Below are 20,614 nucleotides of genomic sequence, written 5' to 3'. Positions count from 1 at the left end.
GAAGCTGAGCGCTCACAAGGAAACACAGCTAGAGGTTCACAGGATGTTGGTAAAGGGATGTCTGCGTGGGATGCAAGTAACCTACAAAAGGCTACAAACACATTGGAATCCAGGCAGGAAGCATCTGTGGGGGTCACTGAGAAGCCATGGAGAACTCAACCCATTTGACGTTCTCTGAGTCATGAAATTTTTAAGTGAAGTATAAGGCCAGCTTTTCACTAAAAATATTTCTACCTCTCTTTCATTTTATTCTTCTGTTATTGGTACTGCAACTGGTCAAATTAGATCCTATGTCAAGCAAACTGTCTTCAAAACTATGGAAAAAACCAAAAAGCAGTTTGGATCTGAAACACAGGGGAGATCTAGATCTGTACACTACTAGATGCTTGAAGTTTGAGTGCTTTCAGTCTCATGAGAAGCAAATGGCTGGGCATGCAGAAAGCAGACTTCAGATTCATGGAGGGAGTATGATTTGGAGGAAGTCTAATAGCTATGCAATTAAACCTCTGTGAAGTTCTCTAAAATGTTTCAAATAGGACACAAAAATAAATGAAACCATCCATTCCTTTAGCTATTCAGTTTTTTACCTTTAGACCCTTGACCTTTCTAATTTAGACCTTTTCAAAAAGTGACACCTTTATGGGCTTGCTTTTCCTCCCCATTCTGTCCCGTTTTAATCAAGCTATGAGAACAGTCATGGGTAAGCACCAGCACAGCCCACCATCCACTCCTGATTCTTCTGTGCAAGTTGTCGCATCAATGACCAGGCTGTAACCATCAGTATTTGACTCTCTTATTTTTAATTCCAGAAACATGCCTTGGCATTTTTATTTCTTGATAGTGGTGATTTCTGTATTAAGTAGTACTGTTGTTGCTCAGGGATAAGCTGTCCATCCTTCCAGTGCAATTAATGCCAGGAGCCAAGCAGTCTTTATCTGGGAAAAATGGGAGATATGACCTGAAATTAAGACAAAGAAAATTCAGGTTCTCCACTCAGCTCTGAGTGAAAACCATTCTCTAGAAATGAACAAAGACTGCAACATACAGTAAATCCCTAGTCACCTTTAAAAGAAATCTGGAGAAGGCAGCAGAAAATGTATTCTTGCCCTATGCTGAGGGCAAGATGATCAAGTAGATTCTTTCTATTTCTCACTTTCGTGATTCTGTAGCACATGAGATCACCTTCCTTTTTATAAATGATATAAACTTCTGCATTGACTACTGTTTCGCCAAGGCCCAAAGACTACACGTTTCTCAGTATACAACTTTCTCTTAAGTTAACCCTATGCTGAGAATGTGTCCTAGATTTGTTCAAGTTCTTCCATTTTTGATTTCCTGATTAGAACTATGTCAGAAATTGATTTTTCTCCTTGGATATAGTGCAATCTTCATTATATAATGAAGGCATTGTTAAACCAGCAAGACTGTGCATATGGGAAAAATAAATTAAGAGGTCAGTGAATAATCATGGATCCTGTCAGAAGGCCTTTTAAGAGAAGAAAAGCTATCAAGTAAGCCTGAGAAAGCATAAGCTTTCCCTCTAAAAGAAAAGGCTTCTTTAAACAAGACCATTAGAAATCAGAAGCAATGGCACAGAAACAACAACAGCATCTATGAGGGATGTAGTATTGCTCTATGTCTGCTAAAAGCTTCATCCAAACTACGGTCTCTTTTTATTAAGACTTGCAGAACAAAAAGTACGAATCAGGGAGCCTGAAGTGATTTTGCTTTGAGTATATAGCAAAAGGGACAGTATCTATGACTTGGCTTGTTTCTGAAGGATTGAAAGTTTTATATCTCAACCAAGTAAGTGGGAGGAAGGTAATTGACTACATGCATTAGCTGTTATTTAGACAGGACTCCTGTGCCCAGGAAGTATTCGGCAGCATAGACACAGAGATCAGACACTGAGATCAGGGCATAGCAGAAGAGCAACAACTCAGATCTGGCTAAAGCTCAGCATGATCAAAATCGGTTTGGAAATAAAGGTGGTCATGTTCAAAATCTGGAAACTAGATTGAAATCGGTTAAATAAAACTGGTGCTGAGTAACACACTGTTTCTGTAAGCTAATAATTTTGGGTTTGTTGTTGTTTTGGCTTCACAGGGGTCTGCTTTGACAATAGGACTCACCCTGATGTTGGTAAATGCAGTTTCAGTATCTGACCTATGTCAGCTGCTAAGCCGAGGTGGTGACACACAGGGATGGGCTGCACTGCAAGAAGCATCTTGCAACACAGCACTCGGGACGCTTTGGGATCAAGATCAAAGGTAAAGCTTTAGCTTCAAATCACAGGCTTCCCATTCACATAAAAGATGTCTTGCAGAGAAGTCTTTACTTATTCAGTACTTCATTCATTATATAGCCTGTTATCGTCCTTAGAAGTACAAGTTCCCATGATAAGCTTTTACAAATATATCTGACTATTAAGATACAATCATTACTGTATTTAAAATACTTCTTCAAACAGGAGACTAGGAATAATTTACAAATCAGTATTCCTTGGTCTATTTCACAGTCCAGCCTTCGCAAAGCATGGTCCTTGGACCTGAAATAACACCTAGCAGACTTTCACGTCAGCTGTCAAGCATCATCACTGCCGCTAAGGGCTATATTAACACAAGAATGAAGCGCCCACCTATTCTTTTCCACTGACTGCACACTAGTTGCTAGCCAGGCAGCCCCAGACAGTGGACAGGCTGGATACAGTTTGGGAACCATAGATGCTAGTCTGATGTCAGCCACAAGTGTCCTTAGTGCCCCATCACAGCATACTTGCCTTGTGCCAGAGGAACATACTTTGCTCACAGTCTTTTTGCTCACAGTCTGTTCAGTGCCACTGCAGGTGGGTAGTGGAAGAACATTTACAAACAGCAGGATATACATGGAATATCTGAAAATAAGAGCTTGGACCAGAATAAAAACAAGAGCCACATCCTTTCCATGCACGACATCAAATCCAAAATGGAATGTACGTTTCAGAAATGATTGTTTGCCTTTATAGAAGTACATTTGAGTCTCTCAAAATGCCACAGCCAGACTAAAATTCTAGAAATAAGATGCAATATCTGCTGTCTCAGTTCTCTACCCCATTCATGGATATACTTAAACATCTTAAAGACGTGTTTATCAAACCTAGTATTTGTGATACAGGGCTCTAGCTTAAAATGAAAGGCTTGCCATTCACATAGCTGCAACTTGCAGAGAGCTCTTTTTTCAGTGTTTCATTCATTGTGTTGCACGGGGTAGTCATTACAGGCAGTTGTCTGCTAGTGCTACCCACACCTCGGCTGTTTGTGCAATATGAGTCACTCGCTGCGAGCTGCAGTTCCAAGCAGAATGTCTTCATCCTGCAGTAACCACATACTTTGTTCCAGATTACCTCCTTTCCTTTTGAGTAGGCAGAATTAGTAAAGTGCAATTAGTGATAATGCCATTTGTCCCCAGGCTGATAATTTTTCTTAAAGCGTTTGTTGTTTCCAGTACCTTGCATATTACATCAATAAAGCTACCGGAGTACTGAATGTAGCATGTAATAAGCACAGATCCCAGAAGAAAGATGCATCTCTCCTGCTGAAAGGAAGAATATTGGCCCACCAGAGTTTGATTCAACATGTAAAAATATTTCTATGCAGTTATCATGCAATTTAGTCTAATTCCACTTCTCTCTTGTGACAATAACTTCCTACTCTATATTGGGAGGGAACAGATTATTCTGCACCTTTCTCTCTCTCTCCCAGTGCTGGAGCAAAACAGACAATGCCTTGTCCTTTTCCTAAAACTATCTATTTGCAAGCATTCATTCTAAAAATCTGGGTGTTGGAGACAGCAGACTATCAGGCAGTTCATATTCAGTGTCTGCTGTTTTCTTTTCTACCTTTTTCCCTGCTGTTTTCTTTTCTACCTTTTTCCCTGCTCCAGTTTCTGGTTAGATGCCATCTCTCTCCCTTTCCATTTACTCCAAATATAAACAAAGTGGATGGGTGGTTTTACTGAGCAAATCATTCCTAACACCTCAAATAACTGGGAGGGTGCCTTTTCCTACTTTCTTCATGAGTAGAGCAGGGCAAAATACCTTTACATCCTTCTTGTGAAGCCACATTTCAGCTCTTTTATGATACTCTGACTCAGACTCAAACAGTATATAGATTTCTGTGGAGTTAATATGCATTGTGCCTCTTAATCCTGGCATCTGTCCTCACACGGATGCTTTTGGATAGCGTTCTTTTAACCCTGTGGAGAAATCACAGAAAATTAGCAATGGCTTTATATGACAAGCCAGATACAAATAACTCACAGTGCTCAGTTGATCTACGTGTTTCCTTGGGCTTCCCCCCCCATTCTCTTTGCCTCAAAAGTGATATTTGAAAGACACATTTGCTCATGTGAAAAACTGAACCTGAAGAACAGCAATGTGTTCCCAGGCGGCAAAACGCACCAGCCCCTCTGAGACAGTTGGGACTGGCCCATGAATGAAACTGCACCTACCAACAGATAAGGCTGAAACCCAACCTGGAGATTTGCTCAAAACAAGGCAAACTGAGTGTACAGCTCTCATAATCTCTATCAAAGTGACGTCATGATGGGAGGGGCAGTGCTTTATCTGCTGTTGATCTTGAAAAGTGTGTTGGCTGCAGAATTGCCACAACTTCATCAGTTCCTTCATTTTTTTTCCCCTGTCAAATCACTCGCGGATTTGATGCAGAACAAGCATGTTCAGCAAGGATGAGTGGCTTTTACCAGTGTATCTCGTGTTCCCAGGCTGCACACTGTTCTCTTCTTTAATCCTCTAAGGGAGGGTGGCAGTGCCTCACAGTCAGAAGTAGATTCAGAGAAACAGAAGAATGAAGGAGGTTTTCTTTCCAAAAGTCACATCCAAAAGGGGAATTATAGCTGTGCAGCATACAGCTAAACCAAGTGCTCCACTGCCGCTGAAAAAACTCCTGCTGTTGCTGCTGCCACCCACATGGCACCAAGATGGCAGAGCCACTTTCCTCCCTGCAGAGCCTGCCCAGCCCACTCATCACTGCCAACATCCCCTCCTGTGGACCCCAAAAGCAGAGGCCCCTAGCCCAGGGGACAGGTCCTACCTGACACCAGATCTTTGTGGCTCCCCAGAGCAGCATTCCCACCTCGGGCAGCCCTGAGGTGCTGGTGAGAATGGGGTTGAGCACCTGGGGGAAATAGCCTGCTCCCAAACGCAGATGAAAGCATCCGTCTGCAGCCCAGCCTGTAATTACACCAAGGCTCATTCTTCTCAGTAGCTAAGGTGGTTTCTCTTCCGTAATGAAACCAAGCACAAGTTAGCTCTTCTGTTCGGAGCTCCGGAGGGGTACCAGTGCCCACCTCACACCAGGTTCGTCATGTTAATCAGAACCATAAGCCCTGCCTGTAGCTCCTTTTGCCTTCCTTACCCTGCGGTCATGTTACAGTGCCCTGGCACCGCTGGGCTTTGACAGCAGGATAGCCAGGGACAGCTACCGCATGGCAAAACCAGACTTTTTTATTTTGGCATGGAGGAGAAAGCAGGCTGTAACTTGGAGAGATTTTTAATCTGGAGAGTCACTGAAATAAAACCCACCAGTGTAATTAAAACTGGTGAGTCCTGGCCCAGTTGGGGATAGATGGGAGGGACTGTAGGAAGTTCTGTGGGCTGAAGTTGTGCACTCTAGGGACAGATGTGTACCAGCTGCTCACACCAACTGGTCCGGGTGGTCCCCTCCAGCTCGCTTCTGTGAGGAAGAAGAATTGCCGGACAAGTCAGACGTCCTCTGATGCAATCGCACCTATTTACAAAGAAGATGATAGTTTCAAACCTCCTTCAACCAGCCCTCAGCCATAACCAGGGCTCCCAGTTTTACCTTTCCAAGCCCATACCATCAGTCCTGGTCCAGGCAATGCTGGTGCTTGTTTTTTGTCTCTCTGTTTCTCAAGCATTTACTCTGCCTGTGAACAGGGGAAAAAAACAAACCCACGCCTCTTCCCCTTTCTGCCTCCCAGCATCAGTGAAAACACTTTACCCGCAATACAAATTCAGGAGTAACCTCAAATATACTTTTAAGTTTAGGCAGCAATTTCAGTGTTTTTTGGCTACGGGCCAAGCTGGGCAGGGAGGGCAGGATTCCTCTATCTAACTGCAGACGTTTACAAAGCGGGCGCTGGTATCTGCATTAGTCACTCTGACTCCTCTTTATAGCAGTGAGGTACAAATGTTTCCAGGGAAGGATTCATCTGACCTACTATTACACTGACCTATTATAGGTGAGATTAATCACACCCTTGAGATGTACTTCTCTACCTGGTTGCAGGGGGAGCCCAGGGCAATTAGCTCAGCTGCTTTACAGACATCTAAGGTCATCTGAACCTCTGCTAGGGAGCCAGGCCTTGGATACAATGGACCTCAGATATCTCTTACCTACCCTAAGGCATCTTAGCTGCTGAGGTGTCACCTTTTTGTACTTTATTTATGCTCACATAATTTGCTGTGTCTATTCAGCCTGGTCTGAATACTACTAAGTCTCTGGTGCTTCCATACTGCTATTTTTGAGTCCCCCTGCAGAGAAGGCTGCATTTATCGATAGGGTGAAATGTCTGATCCTTACCTAGACAGACTTGCTGTGATGCTCTGGTGGCACATGAATGTTCCTGGGAACCAAGAATAAAAGGTGACAAGAAAGTGCAAAGCTAGTATGGTGATTACTAATGTATCAGGTAACACAGCACAGCTGGTAGCAAGGTCAAGATGTCCCCTGTGTAACTAATGACTGTCCCTGTAAATAATCCCTCAGGGAAAGGCCCTCTGCACCTAAAGGCTTCTCATTTCTGCCATTTACATTGGTTGGCTCAAGAAAACATATTGCCGTTCCTGACATACCTTTCACTGCGTGTACCCTTAGGCATTGCAGCTGTAATGACACTATACTACTGCTAAATCTTCTGGATGTGACCACACCCCCAGTGCAGGATCTTTTTCTCAAGAGCAGAGAAGATGGAGGAAGACAAATGACACTCCCTACACAATGCTTGCACGGAAAAGCGTGTGTGGAGGTGATACCGGGGGAACAGCTAGGGCTCAGGAGCAACAGCGATTGCAGGTAGAGGCCTCTCTTCATCAGTTAATTCACTCAGAGGGAGAAAAAAGAAGAAACACTCAGAGGAAGAAAAAAGTAGTAGCAAAGGCTGGGACAGAGGACGTGAAGGAATTGACATGTGGAGAAGCTTTGGCTGCTGAGAGAAATACACATTTCCATAAACTCCAGACCATGAAGCTGGAAAACATCTGCTCAGGGCATCCTTTGATATAGTTACTGTACTGTGCAAGGCATTGCCAAGCCCAGCACGACCAGTGCCCTTTGGGGGAGCATTTCTGATTGCGTTTATTCACAGCAACATTGAGAGACCCCAACAGGGTAGATCAGTAATGCTCCATCATGCGCACTGCACGCAGAAATATAGCTGCTCCAGCCCTGGAAGAGCTGTACTAATATTGCAAGGGAGGGTAACATGGGCAGGATTTCATCCTCCCACAGCAGCTCTTTTACCAGTACTGTGTCCCGGCTTCAGACACCCTCTCTTGTCCCCTCTGCAAGCTGGTCCTTGCTCGTTGCTGTAAAGCTTCCCTAGGGCTTGAGTGATGGGACTGCTGCAACAGCAACACGGCCCATTAGGAAAGAGTGGCCACAGCAGCTAATGAGATCACACTCCTTAGGCACCCCTGCAAGGATTTATCTTCAAAGAGCAAGACTTTTAAGCCATCTTGCAATAAGCTGCATTGGAAAATATCTGATATTTCCTAACAGCTTTTTCTCAGCCCACAGTTTGTTGGGTTTTGACACTTTTGATCTTGCATGATTATTTGCTTCCATTCTACCAGCAATTTTATTCTAACTCTTCTGGTTTTGAAGTGCTTCTTTCTGACAAAAGTGCTTCTTTCTCCCTTGATTTCACTACACATCTTTCCAACTTTAATCTCTAAATGAGTTTGATGCAAGATATTTTTATCTGCTGATGTTTATAGGAGTCAAAGGAGTTAACGTGTTGGGCTTTTTTTTCTTTCCTGAAAAATGACAATTCAATACAACTAGATTTGGTTTTGTGTTTTAATGGAAATCCTAGTGTTTTGAGGAGCTCTACAAGAATGGAAGATGTACTCGGTAGCCACTGAGAATAAATGTTGCTTGTAAATAACATCATCCTAGGCAGTTTTCTTCCTCCCAGGAATTAAAAAGAAAGGAAGATGCAGTCCGGTCTCCATAAATTCAGCTTTATTTCAGCTTATTTAGAATACCTTGTGTAAGTTTCAGCATCTATATTTCTTCACCTCTATGGAGATTACAACAAAGCAGCTGTTAGCAGAGCTTGCCACATGTTTCCTGATGGAGTAAAATGTCTCCCTATGTGATGGCTCAGCTTTTCATCACTAGATTTTTTATTTTTGTTTATTTTTTCTGTGGAATGCATTTGCTTGATCAGTCTGAAGGGAGAGAGAAAAATTCTGTCTCTTGATAAACTCAGTTGCACTCAGAAATGCTGTCAGCAGCAAGAGTATTGCAGACCAGTGGCCACAGTGGGGGTCATGGTCTTATTCTCACTCTACATACCCACTGTTTTGTGCATCAACAAGTAAGGAGACTGGGTAGGGTAGACTGGATATCTGACAAGCAGGTTATACTTGGATGAAGAAGACAGGAAAAGGAAATAGCATTCAACATTTATTTTATTAAATTGTCCTGCCTCTTACTTGTTGATTCACCAGAAATGGTTGCAAGAGTGTTCTGATGTCATCGTTGTCTTTGCAACCTTAAACAGTCTGGTTACCCAGGAACTCAGTTAGCCATTGGGAGGCAATAAGTAAATCAGTGCAGTGTATGTCTATATTCAGACAATGTTGAAATTACATGCAGTATGACCTCTAGTGCAGTTAGACACAGACACTAGTTGTGCAGTTAAAAACAGATGCTAGCACTGAATTAATAAAAACCATGTCCAACAAGAATCTTGCCAATCACTGTGTAAGAAATGTGGCCTCCAGCAAATTAAAGGTTATACAGCATGACATGGATCTTATGAGGCTGTCTGCCCCCATGTCATGGGGTGCACACCCCACTGCTTCCGAGCTGGGGAGTGGAGGAGGTGCAGACAGTGCGTCCACCCCACAGTGCTCTGGTGGAGTCCTCAGCCCACCCAGACATGTGCCAGCACTATTGCAATGTGGAAGCTCTCGTCATTTGGAAGGGACGCTCTGCAACCTGAAGGTAAAAGAAGTCAGACTGAATAGCTACATCTATTTCTGACCTGTGTGCACAAATATTTTATGGTCCCCCTGCCCCAGCTATATCAGCTAGCCTAAAAAAAAAGCTTTAAACTTTCCTCACAGGGCTTGCTTCTAAGTCTTTAGGCCATCAAAGCCCCATCAATACTGTTGCTCTAATGGCAGAGCCATTGTGCATCTTTTTTTAATTAATGGGGATTGCAGGAAAAAGTGTCAAATGCCAGGTTTGAAATGCCACTATCACCAGAAATTCCTGAACTGACCATTGGTGTGGAAAGAGACAATTAATTTGAGACAGCAGGAAGCTGGTGGTAAGAGCTTATGGAAGACTTCCAAGTGTCTAGTAATTTCTGGTGTTTCCATTTTTAAAAGGTCCTGATTTTAAGAATATGCAATTCCCCAATGTCCGAATTTCATGAAATTTTAAAAACTCTAGATGAAATACAGTAAAACTGAAGCAGTGAGAGACCATACCCTTTTTTTAAAAAGTCCAGTCAAATCCAGTCATATTGCTGCAGGTGTACATTTGTTCTTACTGCGGAACAAATGCAGCTTTACTAGCCTGGGTAACTCATGCACAGCACTGCCCTGTGCCAGAGAGACATAGGGTTTTTTCTCCCCTGAACTAAAATAACAAAGTACCTAATATACTGTTGGGGACAGATGTTATATTCATTTCAGAGCTGAGAGAAGTGAGGTTGCCAAGTATGTCAGCGATGAAATTGGGGACATTCATCCTGACTCCACGCTTACTTTCTACTCACCTCTTCCCAGTTCAAAAGGAGGCAGCATCCAATTTATAACTCTTTTTGAAGAGGTATGGCATGCTCTTTACATCTTCCACCCCTGTCACACCAGCACATAAACTGTAGCAGCAACATAGCTGCTCTACTGCAAGTATCTACTATTGCTGTAGGGGGCCTAGTGGACATCCATCATCTGACTCCTAAAATACTGATAAACACATTGTGGTTCTTCAGTTACTAGCCTGAGCGAGTGTTTTGTAAATGGCCATACCATCTGTGTGGATCCTTTAATCTGTGTTCCCCTTCTCTTCAGCCGGATGCTGTGGCTGTGTATGGAGAGGGTGTGGGAGCTGCAGGGATCCCTGTGCTGAAAGCCCAGCAAGTGCCACCTCCCAGCTGCATCCCTTCTCTGTAGAAGCACTTTGTGGACAGCCTGTGAAGGTCTGCCTGCGCTGTCCTAGTCTCCATAAAGCCCCAGGTACCCCAGGCAGCATGCCCTGGTCATAGCAGGGGCCAGGTTTTAAATTTGCTACTCACATGCAGGGCAGTCTGTTCTTGAGGGCAGCACCAGAACCATTCTTGGTACAGAGGGCAAAGAGAATTAGAGGAATATTTCCCACCCTCCTAATCATCTTCTTGGGTCCAATTGGTTGGAAACTTTGGTGCAGTTACAGTAGTTTATATCAGAGGGAAGGCAGGTGCCTGCTCGTACCTACCACGCATGCGATAATAGTCAGGGGAACAAAGTGTATTCTGCACTTGACAGCTCTAGGGAGGGAAAGGGTTCAAAGCTCTTGCCTGACCACTTGGGGATGAACATCAGAACAGATCTCCAAAGAAATGATGGTATCTGCCTCGTGTTGATGGAGCCTTTTGGTCATTATTCCGCTGCAGCAAGAGTATTTTGTGAAAGGGAAGAAGGAAATATCTGTTCTCATCCCTCTGAGGTTGAAGGCAATGGGAAAACTTGACAAGGACATGGAGACACATGAAACAGAAGCATGGTTAAGATTTTCCAGTTGAACTGTTCTGAGGAGCGTCTCATCTGAGTAGTTTACTGAACAGTTTAAGAGCTGGAAACACTTTTCCCTAGTCTTACTAAAGTTTTGGCAAACGAAGACATTTCACTCACTTTTCCTAGAAAGGAAGCAAGTATCTCAAGATAAAGTACAAATGAGAGAAGCATCCAAAAGGAAAGGTCATGCATATGAATGTGCTTACTGATACCCTATGAAACAGCTATGGTATAGAAAACCATTTTTTTTTATGGTAGCAAATAGCTTATACAAAGCTGTACTCTGCTGGGTTTGGGGAACTATTGAAGGTCTAGGAGGAGTTCTGGACAAGTGAGGCATGCTGTACTGGCACTGCCTGGATTTACAGCAGGGACCTTACCTTCACTACGTGTTTCTCTCACACTTAATCTTTCCATAGAGATTTCCCACAGATGTTCACCCACCTTCACACCAGCATCAGAGCTACAGAAAGAAAGCTCCACCATTTTATTTTGAAATTAAGGTTAGGCCATGAAGCTCTTTTATTGCATGTTGTCGTTAAGAAAGATGCGTTCAGTTTTTGCAGCAAAGAGCACCCGCACCACTTTGAAAATCAGAGTCCTGCAATCCTTTTCCATATCTGTACATTAACCAGCTTGCCCTTCCCATGTTTTAACTCCTGTTCAGACGTGCCATGTCCTCATGTCCTTAAATGAAATGAATTCATGTCTGCATCCACATCCCATCCTGCCAGCTTTTTCAGGTTTGGTGGAGCCTTGAAGAAAATCCATCTGTGGACCAGATTTTCCCTGTTCTGAAACTCTCCAGTTACTGCACTGTTAATAGCTATGGCAATTATTTAATATATCCAGAAATAAAGTGATGCTTTTATTTAATAATTCTACCTTACCATCTGATTAGCCTACTCTTAAAGTATTTCCTTACTAACCAGATTACAAAGAGGGTTACTTAATTTTTCCAGCTGACAGTTAGCATGTTGACACTCTCCCTGCTTAGTAACAGAAGTCACATGAGATTATCAGGAGCAGGAAGAAAACACATTTCTGTGAAGAGTGAGAGCACGGCTTTGTTCTCCATCTCTTTTCAGATCTGATCCGAAAACCTCTTTGGCTGCAGATAGCCAGTTACCATTTTAATCTTCTCATCCTTTCTTTGCATGCTCTCAAAAATACTAATTAAATCAGTAAAGCTTTTGGAGATATAATTTGAAAGCACAATACTAAATAAAACTGCACTGCCCTTGGTCTCATGCTAAATTAGGAAATTGTGTAAAACTGGCAGTCAAACAGAAGGGTATTTGAACTGCTCTTATCTCAGACCTAGAATAAGGACATCATTAGGGACGGTTGTTGCTGGGAAGTCAGTGCTTGTCCTCATTTTAACTAACAATACACTACAATACCAAATTTGAATATGCTGAGAGCATGAATGATCTAACAGTAAGAAGGGCACCAACTATTCTCAGTGGCTTGAATGGAAATAGCAGGTGTCGGTACTTTTCTGGCCCTAAGACAGTAATCAGTCACAGATAATTGATTACTTTGAGATCCAGAAAGTGATTTGCAAAGGATTATATTTTCAGTGTACTGTACTAGCTTAACATTAGCTGCACAGGAGGAATCAGATTTCTGAAGCACCAACCACACAACCAGTCATTTTTGATCATTTGAGCCATCCCTGTACCCAGCACAGTTGTATGTTCAAACTTCTGGGCAAATACTAATTACGCCTTCTAAGTGCAACACAGCTGCTTCCATTCCCTCTATTAAACTGTATTCATCCCTTATTGTTAAACAAAATGTAGGGCAGGGATTTTCCTATGCATCTGTCTCTTTCAGGACAAATTCCTTTCCTGAACAAGTACAGCCATGTCTATAATCACAGATAATATAGAGTATCACAAGACTACTCACATTCATTTTGAAGACCTATCTAGCAGTGAATTATCTCCTGTTTTGTCAAAACGAGCATGACTGCACATTAAGCACTTCATGACTCACAGGCAGAGCAATATGGAAAACTGCCCTTTTGGAGGCTTATTGAGCTCCACAGAAGTGCGTGGAAAAGAACCTCACCAACTTTAGCAATAGTTTAAGAGCCGGAATCAGTTACCAAGAAGATAAGCACTAATGCAACACGGTACAATGCAACCAGTTACTGAGTCTGGAAAGCAAACAGGTCCTGCCAAGCAGCACCAGCACAGACCAGTCCCAGCCCTTCTCACGCCAACTGGCCACTGGGAGAGGTGCTTGTCTGGGCCACTCCAGGAGCCGTTTCACTCTTTAACCCAGCTCAAAATCATCCAGCAGAAGAGGTGGCCATTTTTCTGCAGGTGAATGAGTTAAATCAGCTCACGTAAGCTCACCTGTCAGCTCACGTATCTGGATCAGCCCAAGAGTTGGAGAGATGGTGGGGATGAAGAAGATGGGGGTGTGAAGGAGGGGAAGTGAGACTTCCCCGGCGTCGGTAACAATCAGCTCTTAAATTGGCTCCGCCACGTATGTCATGGCAGCCTCAGTTCTCAATCTAATTAAATAGAGATAACCAAAGCAGTTCTCAATTTTATCAGGAGAAAAAAACACCAGATACTCAGAACCTGTGTGAAATTGTTTACAAGCATTGGTCTGATGATATCGTTGTCCCTTCTCGTTGATTTATCTATAGAAATGTATACAAGGTCATTCACATGAATATCCATGGAAAAGTATCTGTCCTAGCAAAGGGCTGTCATAAATATATTCATTTACGAGAATCATCTAGGAAATGACCTTTTATGGAGCTGATGGTCTCTTTGTGAAAAATACTATTTTGTCTTTCTCAAAGTTGTTCTCGTCAAACGCGGAATAATTTGTGCTGAAATCAAATGCCAAGGCAAATTCCTGGGGAGCCTTGGTTTAACTCCAGATCCAGTCCCTGAAAGAGGAGCCATCTGCCACCCTGGAAAAAATGCTCCCTACCAGGCAAGGCAGCTGGGTTAATCCCTTCCATGCCTGTTTCACCAGTTAGGTTTGAAGATGAGTTGAGGCAGATGCTAAACCCTTGTGTATCCTCTCTGGAGGGTCCATCACTTGCTTCTTCAACACAAGGCGGAAGAGGAACCTGCCACTGCAGAGATGGATCCCTGCGGGCAGAGGAGGGCTCTGCAGCCTGGTCTCCTGGAGGAGTGCCCTACCTGCCAGGCCCTCTTGTAGGAGGTATGTTTGCATTTCCTCATCCACTCTGTAGAAAATGATTAAATCTGGCCTGTCTGTTCCAACAACCAGCTTTTCATCAGAATCAACCTGGTTGGGAAATGGATGGCTTTGTCTGAAATTGAATGAAATATTTTGCTCAGCCCACAAACCGAAAAAAAAGGAAGAAAAAAAAAGCCCAACAAATTGAGCTGAGATGGACTAAATTATTTTTTCCCCTCAATTTTTTGGTTCAGCCGCCACACTGAAAAATCAATTATTTTCATAGCTCTACATCAGTCATTCCTATTTATAGAAATTCTAGTCATACAATCTGAGAACAGATTTCCCCTGCTGTTACATTGGCTTTAACTTCCAGGGAAGCCAATGTAGATGAACTCTTTGGGAAAAATAAGCCCCTGGAGTAGAGAGCCTGACACTTCCCTACCATGAATAACAAACAGCAAGTGTTAGAAAAATTAGTCACAGTGAACAGTTTATGGGAAATAACCACTGATTGAAATTTCCTTGCTTAAAAGAATTCAGAAATCTAACCAGCTCTAACTGCTATAACCTGTTGAAAGGACTTCTTGGGCTTTGACAGTAGACAAAACTGTGTGCTGTTCTAATTTTCCTAGGAGGTTTTATATGGTGCAACCCCCATACTGGGGATAGGGTTATCTGGTTATACTGGTATAGTTCTATCATTAATCTATACAGGTTAGGCAACTTAAACCTGATGTGTGCTTGGATTTTGTCTTCTGCACACCCTCAAAGTCAACCAAAGTCAACAAATACCACATTGCGTGTCTGTAGCAGCACCCTTCAGGCCAGTACCACACAAGCCCTGGTATTTCCAGTGAAAAATAATTGTATCCCTGGGGTTTAAAGCATCCCTGGAAGTGCATTTACCCATCTGCAGCACTGGCAGATCTCAATGTTTTGTAGAGCCTCCCATTAGCCTGGCTGGCCTTGTAATGATGACAGCAGGCAGAATAGATAGCTACAGCCCCTCTGGGCTCTCCTGTCTCTGAAGCAGCTGGGACTGGTGGTCATGCTGGACCACGCCAAGGGCTTCTGCCCACAAGAGACAATTTGTAAGCCAAGTACCAAGTCCTGGGGTCATCGCTGAAGCTGCTTCCAGGGTGCGATAGCAGTCATTGCATGTCCAGCTGTGTTCAGAGTTGTATCCCTGCAAGCCGAGCCCTCTCATAAAACCCGACATTCCCCCAGGACCGCATTTATGCTAGTTTACAACCATGTGGAAACCAGGCCTAAAAGCTTATGTAGGTGATGTGTGGTACTTGTGTTGGCTTTCTATGTGTACTAATCCATGAGAAGAGGCTTAGACCCCAGCCTAAGAATGACTTATTTTCTATTATTTTCTATTGTTCTATTTGAAATTATGGAAAAAAACCCCAAACAAAACAAAACCATGAAACTCTCCATTAAGTCAAAGAAGGGTTGATTGATATGGCCTTTTGCAGCCATTCTCATCTTTAGAAGTCGCCCGCTCAGTTTACACTGGTTCTCCTTCCTTGGAAGGCAGAACCTGCTTCTGAAATATGTTTGAACTGAGATCTTCATCACGGGCAGCTCTGCATAGTGGGCAGGAAACGAGCTGCATCCATCAAATGATTTATTTTGTTACAAGTAGCATACCCAGAAAGCATTACGCTGGTTGTGCCTCTGTCAGTCATTGCCCAGAGGGTTCAATTAGTGCTAGGGAGGTTACCTGCTGACCTTTCATTTTTCTCTACGCTTGGATTTTCATTCTGATTGATGAAGCCACACGTCAGTATCATTTTACCAGCATCTGTAAGAGGGTGCCTGCTGCAGCCTCCATCTTACATTAGTCTCCTATGCTTCTCCTTTGATCTTTGACTGAAGCATGTCACACCATCAAGCCAGAAAAAACATCCATTTCCTTCTTTGATCTGCATCATGACCTGATGAGGGAAGTCTGCATTTTATAACATTACAGCCAAATCCCTTGTGTGTGTAAGTCATTCCCATGGGGCTTTCATTCAGTAGGGCCTGACTCATGGGAATCACACCTCACCTACACCAGTTCAGCCCACCCAGGTCTGGAGTTGGACAAATAACTGACCAAGCCTGCAACTGTAATAATTCAGTCTATCTTACATAAAATGATCAAATGAATTGACAAAATTCAACTCAGTAGGCTAAAGATCAGTCTCATGTATGAAATTATTTGACAATATGTTAAAATGCAGTCCTAAAATATTTAAACACAAGCCTAAAGTAGCCTCACGAGGGAAGGCAAGTTCATTTTGGTTTTCTAGCAGAAAAAGAGTAGGAATATCATTGTTAGAAAATATGTCCTTAAAAGCTTATCCCTGTCACCCTAAGAATGGAACAACTGAACTGAACAAATAGGGTTAAAGGGCTTATGGAGCAAAGGGATAGATCCTGCAACGCAAGTTAAATTTAATGTTTTGTGCTATTTGTCTTAAATTCTCCCTATAGGTTCACTTGGACAGTGTTGGTGGGTAATGAAAGAAGTTGTTGGGGTCTCCGTAGAGATAGTTTATTGGGTTTATTCTTTATAATTTATTTACCACTCTTGCCTTATTCAGTTTTTTTTTTCTTAAGATGTCAGTTTTGATGTCGGGTGACCTCAGATGGCAAGGCTCAATTTTTTAAAGCTTCTTAGACTGTTTTCCTTTTAGCTTTGCAAGACTAAGTAGCTTTCAATGGGATATAGGAAATGAAATGTTTAAGAAATTATGAAAATGGGACTCAGTTGTCAAAATCACTCAGGCCATGCAATGTTTTTATGATTTGTGGCTTTAAGAGCCTTTGGAAATGAAATCTTGATTTTGCTTTGTGTTAATACAGCACCCATCAAAAAGGGACCCTAGTCTATGATTGCTGCTGCTATGATACAATTGAAAAAAACGCTAGCCTATATAAGGAAAGTTTTAAAATGTAAACCTTAAAGGTTCAAGTTTGTAAATAAATAAAGACTAAAACCCAATGCAGTAATATTTTTAAACCTTGAGGTCTTAAAATGTATATCTCATACTTTGGATGTCTGATTTATGAATTCTGAATGCTAAGGGTTAGCAATCCTGCTTTGCAACGATCACGCTGAGGTTCACAATGTGGCTGAGGTGGGTCAAGAGGAGAGCTACACCCAACTGTGAATTCTGATCGCACCCAGACAGAAATAACCAACTCTGCTTTTTCTTGGGTTTTTATCTTTGTAAAAGTTTTCATGACACATGTCTCTTTCTGAGCTGGTCTCATATCAGCTTCAAAATAACCAGAGCAAATGCACAACCTGAAAATTCAGTGATATTCTGCCTCATCCTTCCAGTTAAAAACACCTTTCCAAGGGTGTCTTACAGTGCCATTCGCAGAACACCTAATGCATTGTTTCGGCTAAGCCAGTCCCAGCTTATTCAGTCTAGCCCGTTTGCAAATCAATTCTCTGGCCACCACAGACATTGCTGCATCTATAAGTTGTAAAAATCTCTTTGAAATGGTAACCCTAAGCTGGGGTCTTTCCATTGCTTCAAAGGCATGATGTCCCAGTCTGAATTCCTTTGAAATATTTAATTTGAATAATAAACTAGCCAAGCACCAACATATTCAGGTTGTTATCAGTTAGCTCCGACCAGTAGAAACTTTGAAGTGTTAATTGTTTAGCTGGACAAAGCTGCAGACTTTACTGGTTTTGCAGGAAGCAAAAATTAACCCTTTTACACCTTGCTGAAGAGAGAAAAGTTTAATAAAGGAAAAGAAAATTAGAAAAATCCTAGGCGTTTTACCCAGGACCCAAAGTCTTCACAGAGATGTAACAGGAAAAAAATTAAAATCCACCCATTTTCATTCTTTATTTCCGCAGAAACAATAGTTAGAGCCCATGACTACACTGGAGACAACAAACTTTGCTTGCATAGTGACCTGCACATTGAACTTCTTGTTCAGTCTGTACAAGCAGCAGGATGAGCTGTATTTATATGATGCATGCACTGAAATATGTTGGAATCTGTTCTTGGCTGCACCATTGGCTTGATGGTGACCTTGTGCCTCTTGTATGCTCTTCACGTTGCTGCAGGTTCCCTCTCTATAAAACTGAGATGATATCATCCTTCCCTGTGAGGCGTAAGGATGAAAAAGCTCAAAAGAGAGCTCGATACTATCATTCATGATGATTTGAAATAAAGAATTACAGAGGCACACCTGTGTACGTAGCAGAGGGCTGCTTTCCTGGAGTGTTTCAGTGGAACTTGTTCTTCGAGAGGTTCCCACACGCGGGGCATCCACCCCTCCTTCACGGCTACCCCTTGTGGTTTCCCCTGTTGCAGGCTTCAAGCTGCTCCAGCTGAGAGCAGGTAGCAGTAACTAAGGCTTTCCCATAGGGAAAAGCAGACAGACAAACAAACAAAAAGCACTCACGTGCTGTTCCTTAGCACAGCCCTTGCTGTCTTCCCTCACCGTACAGCTGCTGGGGCTGGGGGCACACGTGAGGCATGCACGGCTGCCGGTGCCCAGGCACAAAGAAATGTGGATCAGTGCCCTTGCCGATATGAGCTAGGCCAGCCCTACTTCTGAGGCAGAGCCGCTGCTAGTTGTATCGTACTTTGGCTGTTGCTCTTGCTTTGTTTTCCCTCTTCTTTGCCACCCTGCCTGAGATGGCAGTGTATGCAATTGGCTGCTCTTCCCAGTGGTCACCTCTGACTGCTGCCTTTCACACCCTTGTCCCAGGAAAGCCCCACCCCCCCCCCCCAAGAAGTCACCACACTGAAGTTTTAGCCCGTTTGGCAACACTGCACAAAGCCATTACTCACCTGATCTCATCAGGAAGCAACAAAACCTGTCAGGAAAATTGCTCAGACAAAAAATTGGCCTTCCTCTTCTCTCTCTCAAAGCAGTATCATTTGGCTTCAGTGGTCTGATCCAGCAGGTCACTGAAGGAGGCATCTTCATCCACAGCAGCCTTTTTAAGGACTAGTTGGAGGGCTGTGCCGCACCTTAAGTAGATCTACTAGTGTGAGTAACAAGGAGTGCTACACAGAGAGAGTGCCAACATTTTTGCTACCAGACGATCTGCTCCAAGCACTCAAAACCCTTGTGTGAACCACAGCGTAACTGGAAGTCAGGCACAGCCCGCTGACGGCTCTCACAACACTGTTACCATTTTTCTTGTTAAATGACAGGTTTTTTGCGTTCAGGAATTCACTCAGTTTAGTCCCAAATGATCTGGGCTTGGATTTCTTGGCATGTCCTGTCATGACACAGTTGCCAGTTTAACGTGGTCATCCAGCCAAACTGGGAAAACTCTTATTCCTTGCAGGGAACGGTATAGTCTCCCCACTCCCGCAGTGTTTTTTCAAAGGAATGAAAAAAACATTATTTTCCTTTCTCCTCCCTCCATAATACCATCTGACAGGATGCAGAGTTCGCAATTCATGACTCAAGTGACCTCTATATTCCCATTACGCATGGCTCTGTCTTAGGAGATTTGCAGAGCTGTGCTTGTATCTAAAGCAGTTTCTAAATCCTTGAATGGTACTAGTGAGGATTAATGGGAATGTCACTTTCCAGCAATTATCGGGAATCAAAATGTACCCTTCTGCAAAGGGCTACCACAAGGCCTAGACATTTTTAAGGACTAAAAATGCAAGAATAAACTCTCAGTTACTAATGAGGAGTTAAAAATAGAAGAGATTTTGCAGCCCAGTAAATGACCTTGGATGATCGCCTATCCAGGGTCCAAAGTTTTTTAAGCATTTCTTTGGAAAAATGCAAGTTCTGTTTACTTGAGGAACCCAGAAGAGACCACTTTTCGCTGTACTCCATAGACAATTTAAAATGCTCACGGCTCGTGAGGACATACATTATAGTGCAAGCAGCCGCAGAGATTTGTATCTGAAAATTGCCCTGTCTGACAACGAAGGATGAGTGAAGAAAAACCCCGAGCACGCTACTGGGGAAGGGAATGGAGCGGCAGCAGTTGGCCACAGGGCAGCTCCAGCTTGCCTCTGGGCAGGCAGGGGCAGCGGTGGGGAGCACAGCCGGCAGAAGTCAGCTCCCGTTTCCAAAAGCTGGGAGCTAGGGAAAGGCAAACCGGCTGGCCCACCGCCAGAACCGCAAAAATCCTTTCCTTCCTCCCTGAATTCAAATTAATAAACACAGCTTCACAATTCACAGTACTGTACTGTTATACCCAGTGCGTTTTTGTATTCCTATTGATGTTTGTTGTATCTATCGGAACCTAGTGAACTAACTTTTTCCTCACTTGTATGACCTTTTGTTACTCCTGCTCTCAAAACACATTCAGTGTCCACTATGGCCTGGCTTCAATCATCCCTCTGGGCAATGGAGGGAGTTCAATCAACTGCAATAAGATTTGGACGCCATCATACAGCGTACAGAGAA

At 43.1% G+C, this 20,614-nt stretch overlaps 1 long non-coding RNA gene across 5 annotated transcripts; it reads right to left on the bottom strand.

Annotated features, from left to right (window-relative positions):
• Positions 1 to 691: 691 nt before the first annotated feature.
• On the bottom strand, positions 692 to 19,559 carry LOC140646081 (uncharacterized). 5 transcript variants are annotated; one of them, XR_012040324.1, is made up of 7 exons: positions 19,024 to 19,559; positions 6,603 to 6,645; positions 5,582 to 5,786; positions 4,076 to 4,233; positions 2,780 to 2,893; positions 2,133 to 2,250; positions 692 to 958 (listed from the first exon to the last, which is right to left on the bottom strand). It is a non-coding gene; the product is annotated as an uncharacterized lncRNA (long non-coding RNA). The 5 variants fall into 5 exon arrangements; XR_012040315.1 differs by lacking the exon at positions 6,603 to 6,645; XR_012040326.1 differs by lacking the exon at positions 6,603 to 6,645 and having other exon boundaries at positions 692 to 935.
• Positions 19,560 to 20,614: the final 1,055 nt, after the last annotated feature.

This window comes from Ciconia boyciana, chromosome 1, assembly GCF_034638445.1.
Source record: "Ciconia boyciana chromosome 1, ASM3463844v1, whole genome shotgun sequence".
In the NCBI taxonomy this organism is placed as follows: domain Eukaryota; kingdom Metazoa; phylum Chordata; class Aves; order Ciconiiformes; family Ciconiidae; genus Ciconia; species Ciconia boyciana.
Note: the sequence above shows the minus strand (reverse complement) of the source record. Positions and strands in the feature narration are given on the sequence as shown.